This window comes from Nicotiana tomentosiformis, chromosome 5 (assembly GCF_000390325.3).
Source record: "Nicotiana tomentosiformis chromosome 5, ASM39032v3, whole genome shotgun sequence".
NCBI lineage: Eukaryota > Viridiplantae > Streptophyta > Magnoliopsida > Solanales > Solanaceae > Nicotiana > Nicotiana tomentosiformis.
In genome coordinates this window covers 15,614,756-15,637,379 of record NC_090816.1, presented here as the reverse complement: position 1 = coordinate 15,637,379, position 22,624 = coordinate 15,614,756, and the positions used below count along the sequence as shown (strand labels likewise).

At 38.7% G+C, this 22,624-nt stretch overlaps 1 non-coding gene across 1 annotated transcript; it reads left to right on the top strand.

Annotated features, from left to right (window-relative positions):
* Positions 1–18,110: 18,110 nt before the first annotated feature.
* LOC104084681 (uncharacterized) lies at positions 18,111–20,199 on the top strand. The gene is made up of 2 exons (XR_011415944.1): positions 18,111–18,596; positions 19,425–20,199. It is a non-coding gene; the product is annotated as an uncharacterized protein (transcript).
* The last annotated feature ends 2,425 nt before the right edge of the window (positions 20,200–22,624 follow it).

Below are 22,624 nucleotides of genomic sequence, written 5' to 3'. Positions count from 1 at the left end.
ACGACCCTTAAAATCTTATATCTACACCATATAATTGATAGTATATGACAAAAATGTCAATTAATATTTTGAATAGCGTATCAAGATAAATGTGACACATGAAATGAAGTGGAAGGAGTAGGTATATAATAGACCTTTCATATTTAGAGTCTGGAACCAAAGTATTGCTTTTTTGGACTCAAAGCACAAAAATAGGTGAAACAATAACTGATGACCAATTTATTTATAACACATGTATTCAATTCGCTATACCTTAACGACACGTTTGTCCGTTAAGGTATAGCGCATGTGTTGCATGCTCTATATATAAACTTTACTAGTCCACCAATAATTGATTTGAACTTTACTGACCCACCAATAATTGAGAGTATAGCACATGCATAATACGCGCTACATATATAGCGTGTATTATGCATGCGCTACACCCTCAATTATTATACCCCTGAACTGGTTTTTTGCTTATTTAAGAAGTTCAGAATTTCGGTAAAAATCCATTCAAGATCCTTCAGGTCTTCCGAAATATTTGTTTGCTTAACTTGTTTTGCATTTTGTCATAATGTCCGAAGAGCGAAAAATTAGGATTGCATTATATTGGGGGTGAGGTTGTGGTGGAGAATAACTCATTACGCTATAGTTGTTCTCCACAGTGTACTATTAAGTTTTCACTTACAATGGAGTACGATAGATTGGTTTCGTTGTTATGTAAAACAATGAGTGTGATGAAACGTTCGGTTAATATTAAAGTAACTGGAAGATATCCGTATTATGTTACTCCATAAGGGATTGCTTGTTATGTTGAGTTTAACATCGAAGACGATGAATCTCTGACAGATTTTTTGAGGACTCCGAATGAACACCGAGAACTTCTTGTGATAATAATGTTGGAAATGTACGTCAAGGCTGAAGACGTTTGCAATATTGAGATTCCGTAAAATAGGGATAACTCTATTTTAGGGGATAAACTAGGGATAACTCTATTTTAGGTTCCATAAAACAGGTTCCATTTGAAAGCGTTTGGCCAGATCTAAACTTATCTCCACGGGAGAATGAGGAGCGAGGACATAATTTCTCCCCAAGTGTACATAATCCAAAAGCCGAGTGGTAAATTTTAATTTTTCTTTGTATTACGATATTTTTTATGTATTATATTTGTATTAACACTCATATATTCCAAAGGGGGTACCGGCCAGACATGAATTTTATAAGTTATGAACCAACTGACAGTTGGAATATGCCTAGTTTTGGTGTGTTGGATCATGGTAGTCCATCCGGGAATCATCAGCAATAGGATAATGTTCATCATGGGATATCAACAGATTATGATTTGTAAGTTAAGTGATAAAGTTTATATGTAATGTTTGGATGAATTTGAGAAACTCATTATTTTATTGCTTGTGCAGTAAAAACGAGCCACTTGAAGGTCTTGTACTTACTCAATTGCCCAAAAACGATATATTTAATCGGGATTTGGAAGATGCACGGAGTCAAGAAGATGATAGTGATTATGACAACAATGCTGGTGAGTTTGGAGATGACACACCCTTTCCTGATGAGTGTGATGATGATGAGGATGAGAATGATGAACCTTATTTGACGAGGGAGCATGATGCCACCAATGAGCATGCTCCATATATGCATACTTGACCTCCCGTTAGACCCAGAGTGTAAGAGTCCCATGTGCCATTTCATTCAAGGGAGATTCCCTTCCTTGATCAGTTGCCCAGTATGCCGGATGTGGATGCCCTCACAAGAGATCTTGACAACATTCGAACAGCAATGTAGGATGAAACTAGACCAACGGTGCTGTCAAAGAATATGCTTTTTGCTGATAAAGCCCGACTAAGCAGGGCGGTGCGAATGTACAACATAAAAGAGTGTCGTGAGATTGTGGTTCATGAGTCATCTCCGGAAGTATACCAGGTTATTTGTCATAGATTGTTTCAAGGTTGTACATGGATGTTGCGTGCGAGAAAGTTGAAAACAAATATGTGGATTGTGGGAAAATACATTGGCACCCACATTTGTGAAATGGACACATTCAGTGAGAATCATTTTAACTTGAATATTGACTTGATTTCTCTTGTCTTGATTCCACACATTGAATCGTCTATAATGTACAAGACTAATAAGTATATAACATCTATCCACCAGGTATATGGATGTACCGTTACAAAAAAAAAGGCATTTCTCGGGCGTAAACATGCGTTTGAGATTGTTTATGATAACTAGGATAAGTCCTTTGCCTCTCTACCCAGATATATGGCTGCATTGCAACACTTTAACCCCAGGACAGTTGTTGAATGGAAGCTTGAGCGGAGTCCGAGATACAAGAATTCATATTTAGATATGTGTTCTGGGCATTTAAACCAGCCATTAATTATTTTATGCATTGTTGGCCGGTAATATCCATAGACGACACTCATGTCTATGGAAAGTATGATATTAAGTTGTTGATCACTGATGCATAGGTGCTAATGGAAGCATATTTCCCCTCGCATTTGCGACTAAAAATATGTCAGAATCTTTCAACGGGTTGTTGAAGTCTGCACGTGTATTGCCTGTCACTTCCATGGTGCGGATGTCATTCAAGCAGATGGTAGAGAGGTTTATTGAAAGATCCAGCTAGAGGTGCATCATCATTGATGGAAAGGGGTGTTGAATTTATGCCACAATCAATGAAACGATTTGAGAAATATAGGAAGCGAGCACAGTGGCATACATTTTTATAGTATTACAACGAGCGAAATATTTTTGAAGTTTGCACTTGTGTGCATCAAAACCACGGGAATAATACACACACTGTCAATGAATCCAGAAGATTATGATCGTGTGGAAAATGGTTAATCCATCACTTGCCATGGTCACATGCCATGAAGTGCTTTCAACATACAGGTTTTGTGGCAATGAGATACGTTGATAAAGAATATAGTGTTGCTGCATATGTAAACACCTATAGTGGACAGTTGCAGCTAGTGGGTGCTGAGCATTATTGGCGAGCAGAACCATTTAAAATGGTGTGTAACAAGGATTATGCGCGTCAACGGCAAGTTTAAAATAGAACGCGGATACGGAACCAAATGGATGTTGGTGATACCGTTTATGCGCGTAAATATGACATATGTTCCCAAATAGCACACGATCGCCATAATTGTCCTTCAGCTGGTTTGGGAAGCGGTGGTAATTCAGCTCCAGGTGGCAGTTCATCCAATGTGCTAAATTATCAAGGTAAATGTAGTGTTTTGTTGCAATATTTTTGTTGTACTAAATGTCTGTAAAGGTTCAGTTTGCAAAATATCTGAAATAAAATTATGTTTCCAATAGGGTTAAATCTAATTGATATTTAGCATTAACAATTCAATACAACAATTTAAAATATTCCCCAAGAAATAAATAATAATTTTCATTCGCCATTATCATCACTGTCTGGCACTAGTTCATTGTCAATGTTTTCATCTTCTTCGTCAACATCTTGAACGCACCCTTCCGAACCGAGGGCATCGTAATCTAGGACCCAATTGACACACATTTCTTGTATTTCATCGCTATCATCAATAAGACCATTTGCTTGATTTTTACAACAATATGGGACTCCTACGTCCAACGTCTGCGGTAGAAACTTAGGTAGTCCCTCCCACTCGACAACTATTGGAAAAACAGGATAATCAATATCTTTATGCAATTTTTCATTTTCTAATAAATCTCAATACTGATCCTCCATTCCTTGCAGGTAGTTAAGATCATCCAGTGCATGATGAACGATTAGTGCCTTTTCCATCTCTAAAATCTCCTTCATCAAATGCCGAATCACTTCTGGTTCATCTTTGTGTATGTTTGATTGAAAGGTTGCAGACAGTGCTTGTGGTACAACTATCCCATGCCAGTGGCATAGTACTTCATAATCACACCGTTTTGAGTAAAGGGGAAACCATTGTAGTTTTTCGCTCCAAATTCGCATACCTTCAGGCTTTGTAGAATGCGCTTCGCCCTCAATAATGTGCCTTGCAACTTTGAGATCGGTGTGTATATTGATAGGCTTATTTTCCAAGGGACACAAATCAACCAAATCAATATAGCAACCTAGCATATTTTTTTCAAGGTAGGGATCGATTGTGTTATGACGTATTCCATATGGATTTGTTGAATTACCTTCAGCTTTTTGCCTCATCTTAAACCACTTATTAAATGTTAGTGGCATTTCTAAAATGGATGTTGTAATGGTTTATGAAATGGTCTTTGAATACTGCAATGTTGGTTCAACTTAAGAAGAACTAAACTGCACGAACTTGTATAATAAATGTAGCGCATCACCAATATGTGTTATGTGTATTGTCATGTTGACCTGAAAAAGCTGTAGACCTGAAAAAGTTATCGATCTAAAAAGTTGCACCCACTTGTACCCAAAAGAATCATTAGCACGTGAAACATAGTGCATCACAAATATGCGTTATGTGTATTATCATGTCGACCTGAAAAATCTGTAGACCTGAAAAGGCTATCAATCTAAAAAGCTACACCCACTTGTAACCAAAAGAATCATTAGCGCGCAAAATGTAGCGCATCACCAATATGTGTATTGTCAAGTCGACCTGAAAAAATTGTCGACTTGAAAAAGATTATAACGACCCGGCCGGTCGTTTTAAGGAAATTATCCATGAACCCCTATTTACTGCTTCCCCTAATTTATTTGTGGGTTTTGTGACTTGTCGGGAGGATTTATTTTTGGTTTCGGAGCGAAATGGGACACATAGTCCCTAAAATGGAGGTTTAAGTCATAGAAATTGACTGTAGTTCAAACTGTGAGAAGACAACTCCGGAATGGAGTTTTGACAGTTCCTATAGCTCTGTAGGGTGATTTTGGTCTTAGGAGCATATTCGGATGTTGAATTGGAGGTCCGTAGGTCATTTTAGCGCTAATTGGCGAAAGTTGAAAAGAAAAAGATGATTTTTGAGAAGTTTGACCTGGTACACTTTTTGATATCGAGGTAGGATTCTGATTTCGAAAGTTGGAGTAGGTCTGTAATATTAATTATGACTTGTGTGCAAAATTTGAGGTTAATCGGACTTGAGTTGATAGGTTTCAGCATCTGAAGTAGAAGTTTAAAACTTTAAAGTTTATTAGGCTTGAATCGATGTGTAATTCATGTTTTTAGCATTGTTTGATGTGATTTAAATCCTTGTCTAAGTTTGTGTAATATTTTAGGACTGGTTGGTATATTTGGTTGAGGTCCTGGGGGCCCCGGGTTGATTTCGGATGGTTAACGGATCCTTTGGAGTTGTGTTGGGTTGGATAAAGTTTGTTGCACCTAGTGTAATCGCACCTGTGCACTTTGGGCCGTAGGTATGACCCCAAAGAAGCGGCCATAGAGCCGTAGAAGCGACTATTGGCCTGTCCAGCTGGGACCACAGATGCGGTCAGTGTCTCGCAGAAGCGGACTCGCAGGAGCGGAGGATGGAGAGCAGAAGCGGGCTCGCAGGTGCGGCCCTTGTTCGCAATAGAGAACTTTGAGTGCTTAAGTGAAGTCCGCACCTACGATGGTTTTTCTGCAGGTGAGGAACCGCAGATGCGGTGGATCACTCGCAGAAGTGAGAAAGCTGGGCAAAACAATTAAATGCAAGTCGCGATTTTTGCTCATTTAGGCATTTTGAGCTCGGTTTTGGAGATCCCTAAAAGCAGTTTTCGAGGGATTTCTTAAGGTAAGTCTCTTGTGCTTATTTTTTATCAATAATCTTGTTTCCCCATTGTTTTCCCCGCCTAGAGTTTTCGATTCCTTGCTAAAGTCGTATATTTATGATTTAAATTAGTTTCTTGTAATTGTATTCATGTAATAAAATTGCTTTTGGCTAGATTTGGGCCATTCAGAGTCGAAAAATCGAGGGAAAGGCATTCTTACCAATTGATTGAGCGACATTTGAGGTAAGTGACTTGTCTAACCTTGTGTGGGGGAAATCACCTTAGGATTTGGTACTGTTGTAACAACTTGTGATATGTGAGCGTCGTGTACGCGAGGTGACGAGTGCGTACACGGGCTGATTATGAAAAAATTCGGTTCTTACTGATTTGTCATCTTTTAAAATACATTAACTGAGCTATCTTCTTTTAAAATGCATTAACTGAGTTGCCTTAGCATATGTAGTGATCATGTTTAGTCTAGCATCGCATGTCTACGTCCCTTAACTCTTACTTGCAATTTGTGCAACATGCTTAGTTGAATTACCTGCTTTCCTTAATTTGAATTAAATCTTTAACTACAAGATTCTTGCTGAAAATTTGTGTTTCCCTTCGATTTCCTGTTGCATATTTACTTTGGGACTACGAGACAGTTCCTCGGGAGATTCCCTTGTACTGCATATTTACTTTGGGACTATGAGGCGGTTCCTCGGGAGATCTCCCTATACTGCTTATTTATTTTGGGACTACGAGGCGTTTACTCGGGAGATCTCCCTGTACTGCATATTTACTTTGGGACTACGAGGCGGTTCCTCAGGAGATCCCCATGTACTGCATATTTACTTTGGGACTACGAGACGATTCTTCGGGAGATCCCCTTATACTGCATATTTACTTTGGGACTATGAGGCGGTTCCTCGGGAGATTCCCCTGTACTGCATCTTCACATTTGGGACTACGAGGCAGTACCTCGGGAGTGCCCCTGTTGTGTACCTCTATTTATTGTGCTGATATTTTCAGAAACTTCTTATTGTTTAAATCCTCAGTCATTTCAAAATATTATTATATCCTCTGCCTTACTTTTTTTTTAAACCAGTAGGGCCCTGACCTGACCTCGTCACTACTCTACCGAGGTTAGGCTTGGCACTTACTGGGTACCGTTATGGCATACTCATACTACACTCTGCACATCTTTTTGTGCAGATCCAGGTACTGCTTACCAGCCCAGATATCAGTTGCAGCTAGAGCACCCACACGAGATACTACAGAGGAACCACCCGTAGCTCCAGTTGGAATACAGGCACCCGAGATGCATGTTACTGCACCAGCTCTCCAGGAGACTCTAGCCCAGTTTCTGAGCATGTTCAGCACCTTGGCTCAGGCAGGATTCATACCTCTTTCTCCTGCCACATCTCAGGCCGGGGGAGGAGCATAAACTCCCATTGCTAGTACCCCAGAGCAGCGGGTTCAGGTAGACCAGGATCCAGAGATCATACCAGTACAGCTAGTTGTCGCAGTTCGGCCCGAGGTTAGAGCAGCAGTTTCGGAGGGGGGCATCTCAGGCTCGAGAGGTACAAGAAGTACCACCCTCCCACTTTCAGTGATTTGACTTCAGAGGATGCTTAGGGTTTTCTTGAAGAATGTCATCGTATCCTCCGTACTATGGGTATTGTGGATTCTAGTGGGGTTTCTTTCACGACATTCTAGCTTAGAGGAGAGGCCTACCAGTGGTAGGGCACATACGAGTTGGATAGTCCGGCTGAGGCAACATCACTCACCTGGACCCAGTTCTCAGATACATTCCTGAGGGAGTATATTCCCCAGAGTCTCACAGATGCTTGGTGCGCAGATTTTGAGCATTTACGTCAGTGTGCCATCTGCGGTCCAATTTAGTGATTTCGCTAGGCATGCACCATCCTTGGTTACTACTGTTCGAGAGCGGGTTCGTTGATTCATTGAGGGGCTCAACCCCAGTGTTAGATTGAGCATGGCTCGCGAGTTGGAGATAGATATTACGTACCAGCAGGTAGTAGGGATTGCTAGGAGGTTGGAAGGTATGCTGACTCTGGATAGAGAGGAGAGAGAGGCCAAGAGGTTTCGAGAGTCTGGCACTTACATTGGTACCCTTGCCCCAGCTACAGTTCATCAAGGCAGAGGTTATATGGGTCGCCTTATTCATTCAGCACTTCCAACCGCCAGCGGTGCTCCGGCCACTACTAAGCCCCAGGATCCTTATTATGCATCGCTAGTGTCTAGTGTGCCTCCTCTACGAGGTGCTTCTAGTAGTCAGTCCAGTCGATCAGGCCCGAGCCAGTCACAGAAACCACGTACTCCGAGAGCTTGTTTTGAGCATGGCGACACTCGTCATTTGGTGAGGGATTGCCCCAGATTCACGAGGGGTGCACCTCCACAGATTTCTCAGGCACCGCATGCTCCATCGGGCCCTCAGGCTATGATTACATCACCAGCTACCACCCCACCTGCACAGCCAGCTAGAGGTGGAGGTCGGACAGGTAGAGGTTGCCCTAGAGGGGGAGGCCAAGCCAGATATTATGCCCTTCCTGGTATGACAGAGGCATTTGCATCAGAATTTGTTATCACAGGTACTGTTCCGGTCTATCATAGAGATACATCAGTCTTATTTGATCCAGGCTCCACTTATTCCTATGTGTCCTCTTATTTTACTTCGTATTTGGGTATATCTCGTTATTCTTTGAGTTCACCTGTTTATGTATCTACACCTGTAGGTGATTCCATTGTTGCTGACCATGTGTATCAGTCGTGTTTGATTGTTCTTAGTGGTTTTGAGACCATAGATGATTTATTATTGCTTAGTATAGTGTATTTCGATGTTATTTTGGGCATGGACTGGTTGTCGCCCTATCACGCTATCCTTGATTTTCATTCCAAGACGGTGATGTTAGCTATGCTAGGTCTACCTTGGATCATGTTCCTAGCAGGGTTGTTTTATTTTGTAAAGCTCAACGAATGGTTTAGAAGGGCTGTGATGCGTACTTTGCCTATGTGAGAGATGTTAGTGTTGATACTCATACTGTCAAGTCAGTTCCGATAGTGAGGGATTCTGCAGACCTATTTCCAACAGATCTTTCGGGCATGTCGCCCGACAGAGATATTGACTTTGGCATTGATTTGTTACCAGGCACTCAACCCATTTCTATTCCACCTTATCGTATGGCCCTAGCAGAGTTGAATGAGTTAAAGGAACAGTTGCAAGAGTTGCTTGATAAGGGCTTTATTTGGCCTAGTATATCGCCATGGGGTGATACTGTCTTGTTTGTGAAGAAGAAGGGTGGTTCTATGCGAATGTGTATTGATTATCGCTAGTTGAACAAGGTTACAGTGAAGAACATGTATCATTTGCCATGTATTGAAGACATATTTAATCAGCTTCAGGGTGCTAGAGTGTTCTCTAAGATCGACTAGCATTCAGACTATCATCAGTTGAAGATTCGGGAGCCAGATATCCCGAAGACTGCTTTCAGGAATCGGTATGGTCATTACGAGTTCCTTGTGATGTCTTTTGGGCTGACCAACGCCCCACTAACATTCATGCACTTGATGAAGAGTGTGTTTCAAACCTATCTTGACTCTTTCATCATTGTGTTTATTGACGACATTCTGGTGTACTCCTGGAGTCGGGAGGATCATGAGTAGCACCTGAGGACTGCGCTTCAGACACTGAGGGAGAAGAAGTTGTATGCAAAATTTTCAAAGTGTGAGTTCTGGCTAGATTCAGTGGAATTTTTGTGTCATGTAGTATTGAGTGAGGGGATCAAGGTAGACCCAAAGAAGATTGAAGCAGTGCAGAGTTGGCCCAGACCGTCCTCAGCTACGGAGATCCGGAGTTTTCTTGGCCTGGCGGGGTATTATCGTCGATTTGTGGAGGGTCTCTCATCTATTGCATCACCTATGACCAGATTAACCTAGAAAGGTGCTCCGTTCAGGTGGACAGAGGAGTGTGAGGAGAGATTTCAAAAGCTCAAGACTACTTTGACTATAACCCCAATATTAGTGTTGCCTACCGAATTGGGGTCCTATATGGTGTATTGTGATGCGTCGCACATTGGTCTCGGTACGGTGTTGATGTAGGACGGTAGGGTGATCGCCTACGTGTCTAGACAGTTGAAGGTACATGAGAAGAATAATCATGTCCACGACCTCGAGTTAGCAGCTATTGTTCATGCCTTGAACATCTGGCGGCACTATTTGTATGGTGTTCCTTGTGAGATTTTCACCGATCACCGGAGTCTCACAGATCGGTTGTGCGAGTTGATCCTCCAGGAGGCTCACAATTCATGGTACTCCATTCATCCAGGTGTTGCGAAGATGTATCAGGATTTGAGGCAGCACTATTGGTGGAGGCGGATGAAGAAGGACATAGTGGAATATGTAGCTCGTTGCCTAAATTGTAAGTAGGTGAAGTATGACCATCAGCGACCGGGTGGATTACTTCAGAATATGGAGATTCCAGAGTGGAAATGGGAGAGAATCACTATAGATTTTGTTGTTGGGCTCCTATGGGCTCAGAGGAAGTTCGATGCGGTTTGGGTCATTGTGGATAGATTGACCAAGTAAGATCATTTCATTCTTGTGGTTACTACTTACTCTTCGGAGCAGTTGGCTCAGGTTTAGATCAGCGAGATTGTCAGGCTTCATGTCGTACCGATATCCATAATCTCTTATCAGGGTACGCAGTTTACATCACGATTCTGGAGAGCCGTACATCGTGAGTTGGGTTCACGTGTGGAATTGAGTACATTATTTCATCCTCAGACGGACGGATAGTGCGAATGCACTATTCAGATATTAAAGTATATGCTTCGTGCGTGTGTGATTGATTTTGGGGGTGCTTGGAATCAGTTCCTGCCACTTGCGGAGTTTGCCTACAACAACAGTTATCAGTCGAGCATTCAAATGGCGGCATATGAGGCTTTGTATGGTAGGTGGTGCCGGTCTCCAGTGGGTTGGTTCGAGCCGGGTGAGGCCAGGCTATTAGGTACAGACTTGGGTCAGGATGCCTTGGAGAAGGTTAAATTGATTCGGGATCGACTTCGTACAGCCCAGTCTAGGCAGAAAAGTTATGTAGATTGGAAGGTTCGCGACGTTGCATTCATGGTTGGGCAGCGGGTTTTGCTCCGGGTTTCGCCCATGAAGGGTGTTATGAGGTTCGGAGAGAAGGGCAAGTTGAGCCCTAGGTATATCGGGCCTTTTGAGATTCTTGAGAGGGTTGGAGAGGTGGCTTACAGACTTGCACTACCACGTAGTCTCTCTGCAGTTCACCCAGTGTTCTATGTTTCCATGCTCCGGAAGTATCACGGCGATCCGTCTCATGTGTTAGACTTTATCTTAGTCCAGTTGGACAATGATCTATCTAATGTTGAGGAGCCAATGGCCATTTTGGACAGGCAGGTTCGAAAGTTGAGGTCAAATAGCATTGCTTCAGTAAACGTTCAGTGGAAGGGTCATCCGGTCAAGGAGGCGACTTGGGAGACCGAACATCATATGCGCAGCAGTTATCCTCATCTTTTCACCACTTCAGGTATGTTTCTATACTCGTTCGAGGACAAACGTATGTTTTAAAAGGGGGAGAATGTAACAACCCAGCCGGTCATTTTGAGGAAATTAGTCTCAAACCTCTATTTAATGTTTCCTCTAATTTATTTGTGGGTTTTGTGACTTACCGGGAGGATTTGTTTTTGGTTTCGGAGCAAAATGAGTCACATATACCCTAAAATAGAGGTGTAAGTCATAGGAATTGACCGTAGTTCGAACTATGTGAAGATGGCTCCAGAATAGAGTTTTGATGGTTCCTATAGCTCCGTAGGGTGATTTTGGTCTTAGGAGCGTGTTCGTATGTTGAATTGGAAGTCCGTAGGTCATTTTAGCGCTAATTGGCGAAAGTTGAAAAAAAAAGATGATTTTTGAGAAGTTTGACTGGGAGTGGACTTTTTGATATCGATGTCAGATTCTAATTTTGAAATTTAGAGTAGGCCCGTAATGTCAATTTTGACTTGTGTGCAAAATTTGAGGTCAATCGGGCTTGATTTGATAGGTTTCGGCATTGGATGTAGAAGTTTGAAACTTTGAAGCTTATTAGGCTTGAATCGATGTGTAGTTCGTATTTTTAGCATTGTTTGATGTGATTTAAATCCTCGACTAAGTTTGTGTGATATTTTAGAACTGGTTGGTATATTTGGTTGAGGTCCCGTAGGCCTCAGGTTGATTTCGGAAGGTTAATGGATCCTTTGGAGTTGTGTTGGGTTGGCTGAAGTTTGTTGCACCTGGTGTAATCACACCTGCGCACTTTGGGCGGTAGGTACGACCCCGCAGAAGCAGCCATAGAGCCACAGAAGCGAATATTGGCCTGTCCAGCTGGGACCGCAAATGCGATCAGGGTCGGACTTGCAGGAGCGGAGGATGGAGCGTAGAAGCGGGCGCGCAGGTGCGGCCTTTGTTCGCAGAAGCGAACTTTGAGGGCTTAAGTGAAGTCCGCACCTGCGATGGTTTTTCTGCAGGTGCGAAACCGCAGACGCGGTGGATCACTCACAGAAGCGAGAAAGCTGGGCAGAACACTTAAATGCAAGGGGTCGCGAGTTTTGCTTATTTTAGACATTTTGATCTCGGTTTTGGCGATCCTTGAGAGCATATTTCGAGGTATTTCTTGAGGTAAGTCTCTTATGCTTATTTTTTATCAATAATCTTGTTTCTCCGTTGTTTTCCCCACCTAGATTACGTGTGTTTAAGGTGGAATAGGGGAATTTAGGCTAAGGATTTGGAAAGTGTAATTTGGGGATTTGAGTGGCGACTTCGTGTCAGATTTTGGTAATTTTAGTATGGGTGAACTTGTGGTTGAATGGGTGTTCGTATTTTGTGACTTTTACTCAATTTCGAGACGTGGGCTCGGGTCGACTTTTTGGGTCGATTTTTCAATTCCTTGCTAAAGTCGTAGACTTATGATTTAAATTAGTTTCTTGTAATTGTATCCATGTTATGAAATTGCTTTTGGCTAGATTTGGGCCATTCAGAGTCGAAAAATCGAGGGAAAGGCATTCCTACCGATTGATTGAGCGACATTTGAGGTAAGTGACTTGTCTAACCTTGTGTGAGGGAAATCCCCTTAGGATTTGGTACTATTGTAACAATTTTTGATATGTGAGCGTCGTGTACGCGAGGTGACGAGTGCGTACACGGGCTGATTATGAAAAAATTTGGTTCTTACTGATTTGTCATCTTTTAAAATACATTAACTGAGTTGTCTTCTTTTTAAATACATTAACTGAGTTATCTTAGCATATGTAGTGATCATGTTTAGTCTAGCATCGCATGTCTACGTGCCTTAACTCTTACTTGCAATCTGTGCAGCATGCTTAGTTGAATTACCTGCTTTCCTTAATTTGAATTAAATCTTTAACTATAAGATTCTTGCTGAAAAATTGTGTTTCCCTTCGATTTCCTGCTGCACATTTACTTTGGGACTACGAGGCGGTTCCTCGGGAGATCCCCCTATACTGCATATTTACTTTGGGACTACGAGGTGTTTGCTCGGGAGATCCCCATGTACTGCATATTTACTTTGGGACTACGAGGTATTTACTCGGGAGATCTCTCTGTACTGCATATTTACTTTGGGACTACGAGGCGGTTCCTCGGGAGATCCCCCTGTACTGCATATTTACTTTGAGACTATAAGGCGGTTCCTCGGGAGATTCCCTTGTACTGCATCTTTACATTTGGGACTACGAGACGGTACCTCGGGAGTGCCCCTGTTGTGTACCTCTATTTATTGTGCTGATACTTTCTGAAATTTCTTATTGTTTAAATCCTCAGTTATTTCAAAATATTATTATATCCTCTGCCTTACTTTTCTTTTAAACTAGTAGGGCCTGACCTGACCTCGTCACTACTCTACCGAGGTTAGGCTTGGCACTTACTGGGTACCGTTGTGGCGTACTGATACTATACTCTGCACATCTTTTTGTGCAGATCCAGGTACCCGTTACCAGCCCAGATATCAGTGAACTACCTGTATACAGAGACTTCAAGGTACATCTGCCAGCGTCCGCAGACTTGGGAGTCCCCCTCTATCCTTATCATGTTGTTTCCTTATTTTGGTTGACTCTGATATATATATATATATAGACACTTAGCATTCCTCTTAGAAGCTTGTGACTTATTTCTACCGGATTTTGGGAGTGGAAATTTTATATTTATTTATGTTGAGAATTGGGCTTCAGTTTTCTTTTACGTATTTTCGCAAATATTTAAGCTTACCTAGTCTTAGAGACTAGGTGCCATCATGGCAACCTACTGAGGGTGAATTGGGGTCGTGACAAAGATGTACCCACTTGTACCCTAAAGAATCATTAGCACGCGAAACGTTGCGCATCACCAATATGCGTTATGTGTATTGTCATGTCGACCTGAAAAAGTTGTGGACCTGAAAAATCTGTCGACCTGAAAAAGATGCACCCACTTGTACACTAAAGAATCATTAGCACGCGAAAGAATCATTATCCAACACTATGTAACGCATCACCAATATGCGTTATGTAACCTAAAAACGCTCTTAGCTGCCTATAAAAACCTCGCGCACTTTAGTTATTATTTACGTTGTAATGAAATGAAGAAAACAACTTTCCATTAATTTTTTATTTTCGAGCATTACAACATGCCTGGACGCAATGACGTACCAAGGTGTTACTGTGGCAAACGTGCGATTTTGAAACCATGTTGGTCAAATTGCAATACAGGGTGCAGACGTTGGATGTGTAAACAATTTGTAAGTTATTATTATTAAAAGTTATGTTTGTTAATAGTTTTAATATAACATGTTAATTAATAGTCTTTTGTTATCATCCCCACTGGTAGGACAAAAATCAATGTGGTTTTGAAGAATGGTATAATGAACCCATTAACGAGGAATACTACAAATCGTATTTGCAAAATATTTGGAATCTGACCGGTGAGTACGAACTCCAGATAACTAAAATAGGCAGAAGAAGAAAATAATTGGAAGAGAAATTTAAGTGGTTGAAGCATAGAATAATGGGCGATAGTGACTAAACAAATACATAGATGCGCTAAGTGTAGTTTTCTATTTTTATGTTGTACATGTCATGTATTATCTTTAATTGTTAACGAATTTAAATTTATGTTAAGTTGTCTTATGTTTGTGTTCTAGTGTTAAACTAATAAATAACCCGAAAAATAAAAATACATGCGCAAATTATGTAAAACATCAATAATTTTGCTATTATATATTTAATGTCATATATACAACTCAGAATACATATCAATGAGTCCCACAACCTGTATGCGTTAAAGCATTGGCTGGCCTGAGGCGCATTCCATTCCGTCCGGCTACGCTATCAGGATCATCCTCATCACGTCGCCTCTTTATCAGAGGATGCGCTGCAGCATAATTGTCAATAAGTCTGGCAGGCTCGGTAGAAGCGGTCACTAGGCCATCAATAACCTACAGAAAAATAAGAAATTTTAGAATATGAAATATAGAATACTAACGTATGTGTTAGCAAAAAAGTTTAATGGTCATACCATGGTCTCAGCGGGCTCCTGAATAAGATCATCCGCCTTTGGAAAGTTAGTATCGCACAATGTGGCCTCCGTGATGGGTGATGACGAAATCTTTAAAAAAAATATAAACACTTTAGATATTACTGACTAATCTATAAGGTAAAAACAAATTGAAATAATAGTAATACAAACAAACATGCGCCTGAGTAGCGACACAATGCTCTGTCGGAACATCGAGATGCACTGGAGTAGATGAAATATGTGAAAGATCCTCAGCAGCCCTCGGTGATGATCCATAACTTAGTCGTCGCCCACTAGACGATCTGGAAAATACAAATCCCACTCCTGCTGCGTAATGGTCGTGCCCGCAATCAACAATAAAGTTGACGGAGTCACCAGCAAAGTCTGTGGTGATAACTGAAGGCTGAATGACGACATATCATGAGGAGCATCGTGTGGCTCAAGGTATTCACCCGGCTGATCATCTCTAATATCCTACACGGGTGCCTCAGCGCCCCCTTGTTGGGGATCCCGTCCTCGCCGACCACCACGACCACGTGGGCCACCCCTTCCTCTCTGGCCACGCCCGCCACGTCTACCACGTTTAGGGGCCACTTGTGGTCTATGATGGTACTCCTCGGACGGCACATGAGCAGCCTCGTATCCTAAGCACCCATCATCTCGGGCACGTCTCAATGTGTCAGTAGCAAGATCAGTAACCCGACGGCCAAACCCGTGCACAACTACCGCTCCCTCGTCTGTATGTTGTAGCATCTCTTGTCCCAACTGGTAGAACTGGTGTAAGCCAATAGACTGCATAGTATATAAAATTTTAATTACTGAAGGATAATGTAAAATTATAAGTAAGTATAACAAATAACATACCAGTGCCTCATGTCTCCCGCCGTATGGAATGTACCGACCACCAGCGCGATGAACGGGATTCCCGACGATAAAGTCACATATTAATATACGTACAACAATAAAATCACATATAACAATAATTATTCATAAAATAAAAATATATATTTTTACTAATTTTTTAGCACATAAATAAACTAATCCGGATAAAAAATAAAAAAATTAATTAAATAACAAAACGATAACAAAAAAATCATACAACACAGTAAAAAATAACTAATGAGTATTTTATATACATGAGTTTTACCAAAAAGTAAGTCGGAATACCTCGATTTAAAGTTATTTAAAATGTGAAAAATTGATGATTTGGGAGCCGAAACGAGCAATAGACGAGATCCACTACACGACAACGCCTTGGATCTGGTGTTAGTTTGCTAAAATACGGAGAAGACACAATTTGTGGGGGATGTGTGGGCTCCAATGGAGTTTTTTGGTTAAAACATTGGGGGGGGGGGGGGGGGACCGTTTTTGTTGCTTATCGTTCTGTCTCGTCAGGGAAGAAGACTGACCCGATATTTTATATAGGTATAGCGCATATATAGGATGTGCTATACCTACCTGTCTTTTCAACTTCTGGTATAGCACATCTTGTATATGTGCTATATATATATATATTGCCCGCCATTTTAAAATTTAAATATAGCATATGCAACCCATGCGCTATATTTTAACGGACAAATATATCGTTAAAGTATAGCGCATTGAACACATGCGTTATATATAAATTGGTCATCAGTTATTTTTTACACCTAATTTTATGTTTTGATTCCAAAAAAGTAATATTTTGGTTCCGGACTCTCATATTTAAGTTAAGAGTGTATTATAGAGTCTATGCCTCGTACAAGGACTGTGCCATGGCTAGAGCTGAGGAAATAGTACATATTAACCAGAAGGTACGTATAAGGCAGAATTCATAATTCATATCCAACGATCCCTTTTTCTCTTTCTGTTCTGTTCAATCAAATCACAGTCAAACTCACTATCAATTTTTCTCTTCTGATTCTGCTAAAAAGAAAACGAAAATGTACCTGTCTGTCTTCTATACTAATCCAATTTTTTATTTGATTTTAAAACTTATAAAGTTAATTTGACCTGATAATGACAAAAAACTTTAAATAACCAATGCATAAAAATTAGATTCTTTTATTTCTTCAATTTATTCCCTTTTTTTTTTTTTTACCTTTCTTGAGCCTTTTTATTCTCTTTCTTTGTATCTTTTCCGAGCCGTAAGATCTACCGGAATAACCTTTTACACTTTCTCAAGGTAAAGATAAGAAATGTGTACATACTAACCTTTCAAGATTTCATATGTAAAATTTCACTGAATTTATTATCGTTGTACTATAAAATCAATTACTAGTAGACAAGTAGCCTCATATACTCAGTATTTGCATACATTGTTTACACAAGAGTCAAATATAACATTGAAAAAAATATATTATTTAATTATAATTAATGGGTAAAAGTTTATTTGCATGATATATATTTTGCATTCATTTGTTTTGTGTAAATATTTGATACACGAAGTTTTACCGTACTCTATATACACACATATAAAGATTTATGTTGGGAGATATTGTATTTTTACTAAAATGGATCGCATTGGTGATTAATTTTAACTAATTGTAATAAGTTTCGTAATTTAAGTTATTAATACACATTTACCGCAAAAAATTAATTAAAGTTAAAAGGTTACATAGCAATAGCATGATAAAGTAAAGTAAAAAGATTTATGTTGGTAGTATATACTCCTACATGCATTCAAACCAAGGGCGGCGAGACAGTGTTAACTGCGAATTTAAACAAATTCAGTAACTTTTATTTAAATCTTAAATTTATATTAAGCAATTTATTTAAAATATATAAATACTTAATTGCAAACTTATTAACTAACAAACTATGGGTTCGATCTAACTGATTTAAACCCTAGTAAAAAAAACACTACGTAGAGAAGAAAATTAGGTGGTCTAAAAGCTTCATTCTCCCCTTTGTTCTGCCACCAAAATCTCCCTATTATTGTCCCTCCTTTTCCCTGTCTTGTTCTTTTCACTCTTCTGTTCTTTTCCTCAGTGCTAAAACAAAAATAAAACAAGTGATAAAGCCCTTCTTCTGCAACTTTTCCACCTCTTAATTTGGTGTCTTTCCTTTTCTCAAAATCTGAGTAAAAAACTATGAACATAACTCTTCATTTCTCTCTCCCTCCTCATTCTTTTTCCTACATAGGCAATTGAGTTTTCATATTTTCTCTTAAAATTTATTTGTTAATTTCTTGCTTCATGTGAAGTTATATATAAAGAAAAATGCTACCATTGCAGCTATGAGAATGACTTCACTTATTTCCTCATTAATTTTCACTATCAAATACATAGTTATTGCAATTCTCCTTCTTCTCCTTCTCTCTCCTTCCTACTATTCTTTAAATCCTAAACATGGAACCCTAGACTCTACTCAGGTAAGACTCTTAATTAATTTCTTCTTGTTCTAACCCCTATAACCCCCCCCCCCCCCCCCTCCCAAAAAAAAAAACCATGCTTGTATTTTCCATGTATAATCGTAGTAGTTTTATGTTTTTATTTTTTATGATACATGGATGCTTATGAAGTTCTATAGTAAGCAAATTTTAAAGTGGTGAATTCAAAATTTAGAATCAACTAGTTTGGGATGATTGTGATCAAATATATATTTATATTTTAAAGTATTTATTACTCCCTCTCTTTCAGTTAATGTGGTAATAATATTTTTAGGAGAGTAAAGATATTCTTTTTGAACGCATACTTTAATAATTTCTAGATTTTTTGAATTATTAACATTACTATGACTTATCTCTCTTTTATATATGTTATCCAATTATGTAAATTTCTTTACGAAAATTGAAGGTTGAATGCGCTAAAAATTAACTACTCCCTCCGTTTCAGATTATGTGAATCCATTTGATTGGTACGGAGTTTAAGAGAAGAAAAATTTTTTTTGAATTTGTGACCTAAAAAATGAGGTACATATACTTTGTGTGATTATAAATCATTACATAAAAGTAAATTATTTCTAAATTGGGAAAGAAGTCTTTCTTTTTGACACAAACTAAAAAGAAAATAAGTTTACATAAATTACGGAAAGAGTATTTTGACCATCATACTTAGAACTATGTCACATAAAATAGAATAAAGGACATATACCATGAGTGAAGCGAGCTGAAAATAGTAAGATCAGTTAAACATGCCGAACCATTCTAGATCTGCCTAATGTTGATATGGTGTTGAATTTTGGTTTTGATTTTTAATAGGATGTTTTGGTTGAAGAAAAAACAAGATTGGGATCAATGCCACCGAGTTGTTACAACAAGTGTAACCAATGTCATCCATGCATGGCTGTTCAGGTTCCAACCCTACCGAGCCACAACCGAGTTGAACCGAGTCATGGTCATGATCTGGTTCGAACCCAATACTACAATACTGCAGAGTCGTCGCTTTCACCTTCTGGGGCCAACAGCAGGTACTCCAATTACAAGCCACTTGGATGGAAATGCAGATGTGATGGTCACTTCTATAATCCTTAATTGTCTAAAGGGCACTCAGGGTGCACAAAATATTTTGTGTTCACGTAGGGTTTTGGATAAGTTATATCCCAGGGGTATGATGTAGCCGGCCCATATTGATGCAAACATCAATGGTTGATTCCGCTGCTCGAACTGACGACTTATAAGGTCACACGGAGACAACTTGATCGTTGCACCAAGATTTTCCTTTATAATCCTTAATTGTCTAATTATTATAATTTTAGGACTAAGAGTTACAATTAACATGTGGAATATGTCTAAAAAAAATCCTATATTTAGAAGATTAATTTTTTGTTGTTTTACTAATAATTTCTATAATTTGGGGGGAGAGGGGGTGAAGAGACAAGACACTGAATGAGGCAGTTAGGAAGCATTTACTATGGTGACATGTTTGATGATTTTAAATACTGATTTGTACAAAAAGTATTGCTGTAAATGTAGCCTTGAGGTAGGTTTTGATTTTTGAATATAGTAGGAAAATCTTTTTATTGTTTTCTTTGAATTTTGTTACAGTACAAGACATACATATATGAGCGCAATAATTCCAACTGTATCAAGCCACAAATCGGATTAATTCTGGTATTTCTTTCTCTTTTGGATGATTCTTCTTTCCTTTGTTGGACAGTCCTTTCTTATCTTCTTGGGATTTTCATGACCTTCTTTGTCAATCTTGAAAGAAAAAGTCACAGGAAGTGACCTCATATTTGAATTACCAAGCTAGCGTTTGGTCATAGATTTTTAAATTTATTCTGAAAATTTTGATTTGGATAAAGTTTGGTTTGAAGATGAAAATGTGTTTGGACATATGTTTTGGGTGAAATTTGATTTGGAAAAACATGAAACATGACTTATACCCATAAGTTCTAAAAACTATCATAAATACCCAACAATACCATTATTAATAACATTCATTATATTATCGCAAACCATAGTCCTGAACATAAATAAATTTGATACAAAATTATCATTTTTATAATAAACTACATGATACACTATCATATGACCGAGAAGACGAAGCAACATCGTTACAAAATAATAAATGGTAGGCTCTTTTATAAAATATAAAAGTATGGGGCAATTTTTAAAAATATAATAGTGATATTTTGGCACAAAATCAATTATTGAGCTGGTTTTGGGATTTGGGACTTGGGATTTGACCAAAAAGGTAGGCAAAATATATGGCCAAACATGTGTTTGTCAAATAAAATTCAAATTTATTTTGATAAAATCTATGACCAAACAGGTTCGAGAGACTCTGATTTTTGTGTGCATGGAAAAGACGAGGCAGGGTTATAAAAGTTAATGTAATATAAGTAGCAAAAGATTTTATGGTGTTGTAGAGAGGGATGAAGTCGAGATTTGAATTTCTGAGTTTCAAATTCTAGGAATACCGACATAAGATGCTAGTAACTAGGTTCTAAATTTTAATATTCGTACATATTTAGTTAGTTTCTTAATTCAAATATAGAGTTTGAATAAAAGTTATTGGATTCGACCTCATCCGTATTTCGACTTTTAGCTCTGCCCTTGGTGTGGTACAGTAAAAATAGCTCACTACCGATATATGTGATGAATGGATAATATCTCTTCATTTTGTACCGTATAATTTTTGGATATGTGCCATGAAAATGAAGGAATTTTTAATAATAAATTCTTCCTCCTGGTGTTAATGTGAATTAATCGATACGTCATGCGAATAGAATTAGTCGGGTTAATAAGTTAAAAGAAGTGAAATCACGGAAGCATAAAAGGAGGACGAGCAGAAAAGATAAGTAGTTTGTGTAATGTCGTCCATACTTGCTGTTACCAATTCTGGGGGGCATTTTGGTTGTATCCTACTAGAAATTATAAAGTCTGTTTTGGTTATACTGTGACCAATTTACACAGTTTTAACGGTGGATACACGGCCGCGTTAGGCAAAAAAAAAAAAAAAAGAGTTTGAGTTTCTTCTTTTTATCTTTTTCAATTTTGTATCTTAGCAAAAAATTTAAACAAACACCTTTTCAGAAACTGTAAATTAAAATGAGTTTAAAACTCAATTTTTGGGAACTCGAAAACAAATGCCAACTAATTTGATAAATCTACCTATAATTTATAAATTCCATTTTCACTTTTAAAGTAAAGTCAAGTTCATTTGTTGGATAACATGCAGATTATATTTCATCGTTTATTTGTTTATTCAAGTGTAGGGTTAATTTCACTGATGGTCAGTGAACTATCTTTCAATTTCACTAATGTCATTCAATTATTTTTTGTCATTTAAAAGTAACTAAACTTTATAATTGTCACTTAAAAATTATTTTGCCTCAAACCCCTACTATAAATATGACATGGCATAAAATTTAATAAGAAAAATTCAAAAATATTTGTCACATAAGCTTAAATAGGTCATACCCACTTTAGATACATGTCTCTCTTAGTAAGATTTGATTCAAAACCCAAATGGGTTTCGATAAAAAAAAATATTAAATTCTACATTAGTTTAAAATGATTATCCTATACTACAAAATTTTTGCCTTTTTTTGTTACATAATGCACATCCATAATTATTCTATACTAAAATAATCTATGCTAGAAAATTCGTATTTTATTTGTATGCCATATCCGAGTCATTTTATAACCCTACTAAAGCTAAAATTGTAATGACCCAACCGGTCATTTTGACTTTTAGAACCCCGTTCCCTAAAATAAAACTTTCTGTATATTCTTTTCATGATTTATGACTTGCGGGGATGGTTGATTCGAGATTTGAAAGTGTTTGGGTTGAAATCGGAACACTTGGTTCCTTAAGATGGTTTTAAAAGGCCAAGTTTATCTTCGGTCAACATTTTGAGAAAACGACCCCGGAATAGAATTTTGACGATTCCAACAGCTCTGTATGGTAATTTTGAACTTAGGATCGTGTTCGGAATTTTATTTGGAAGTCC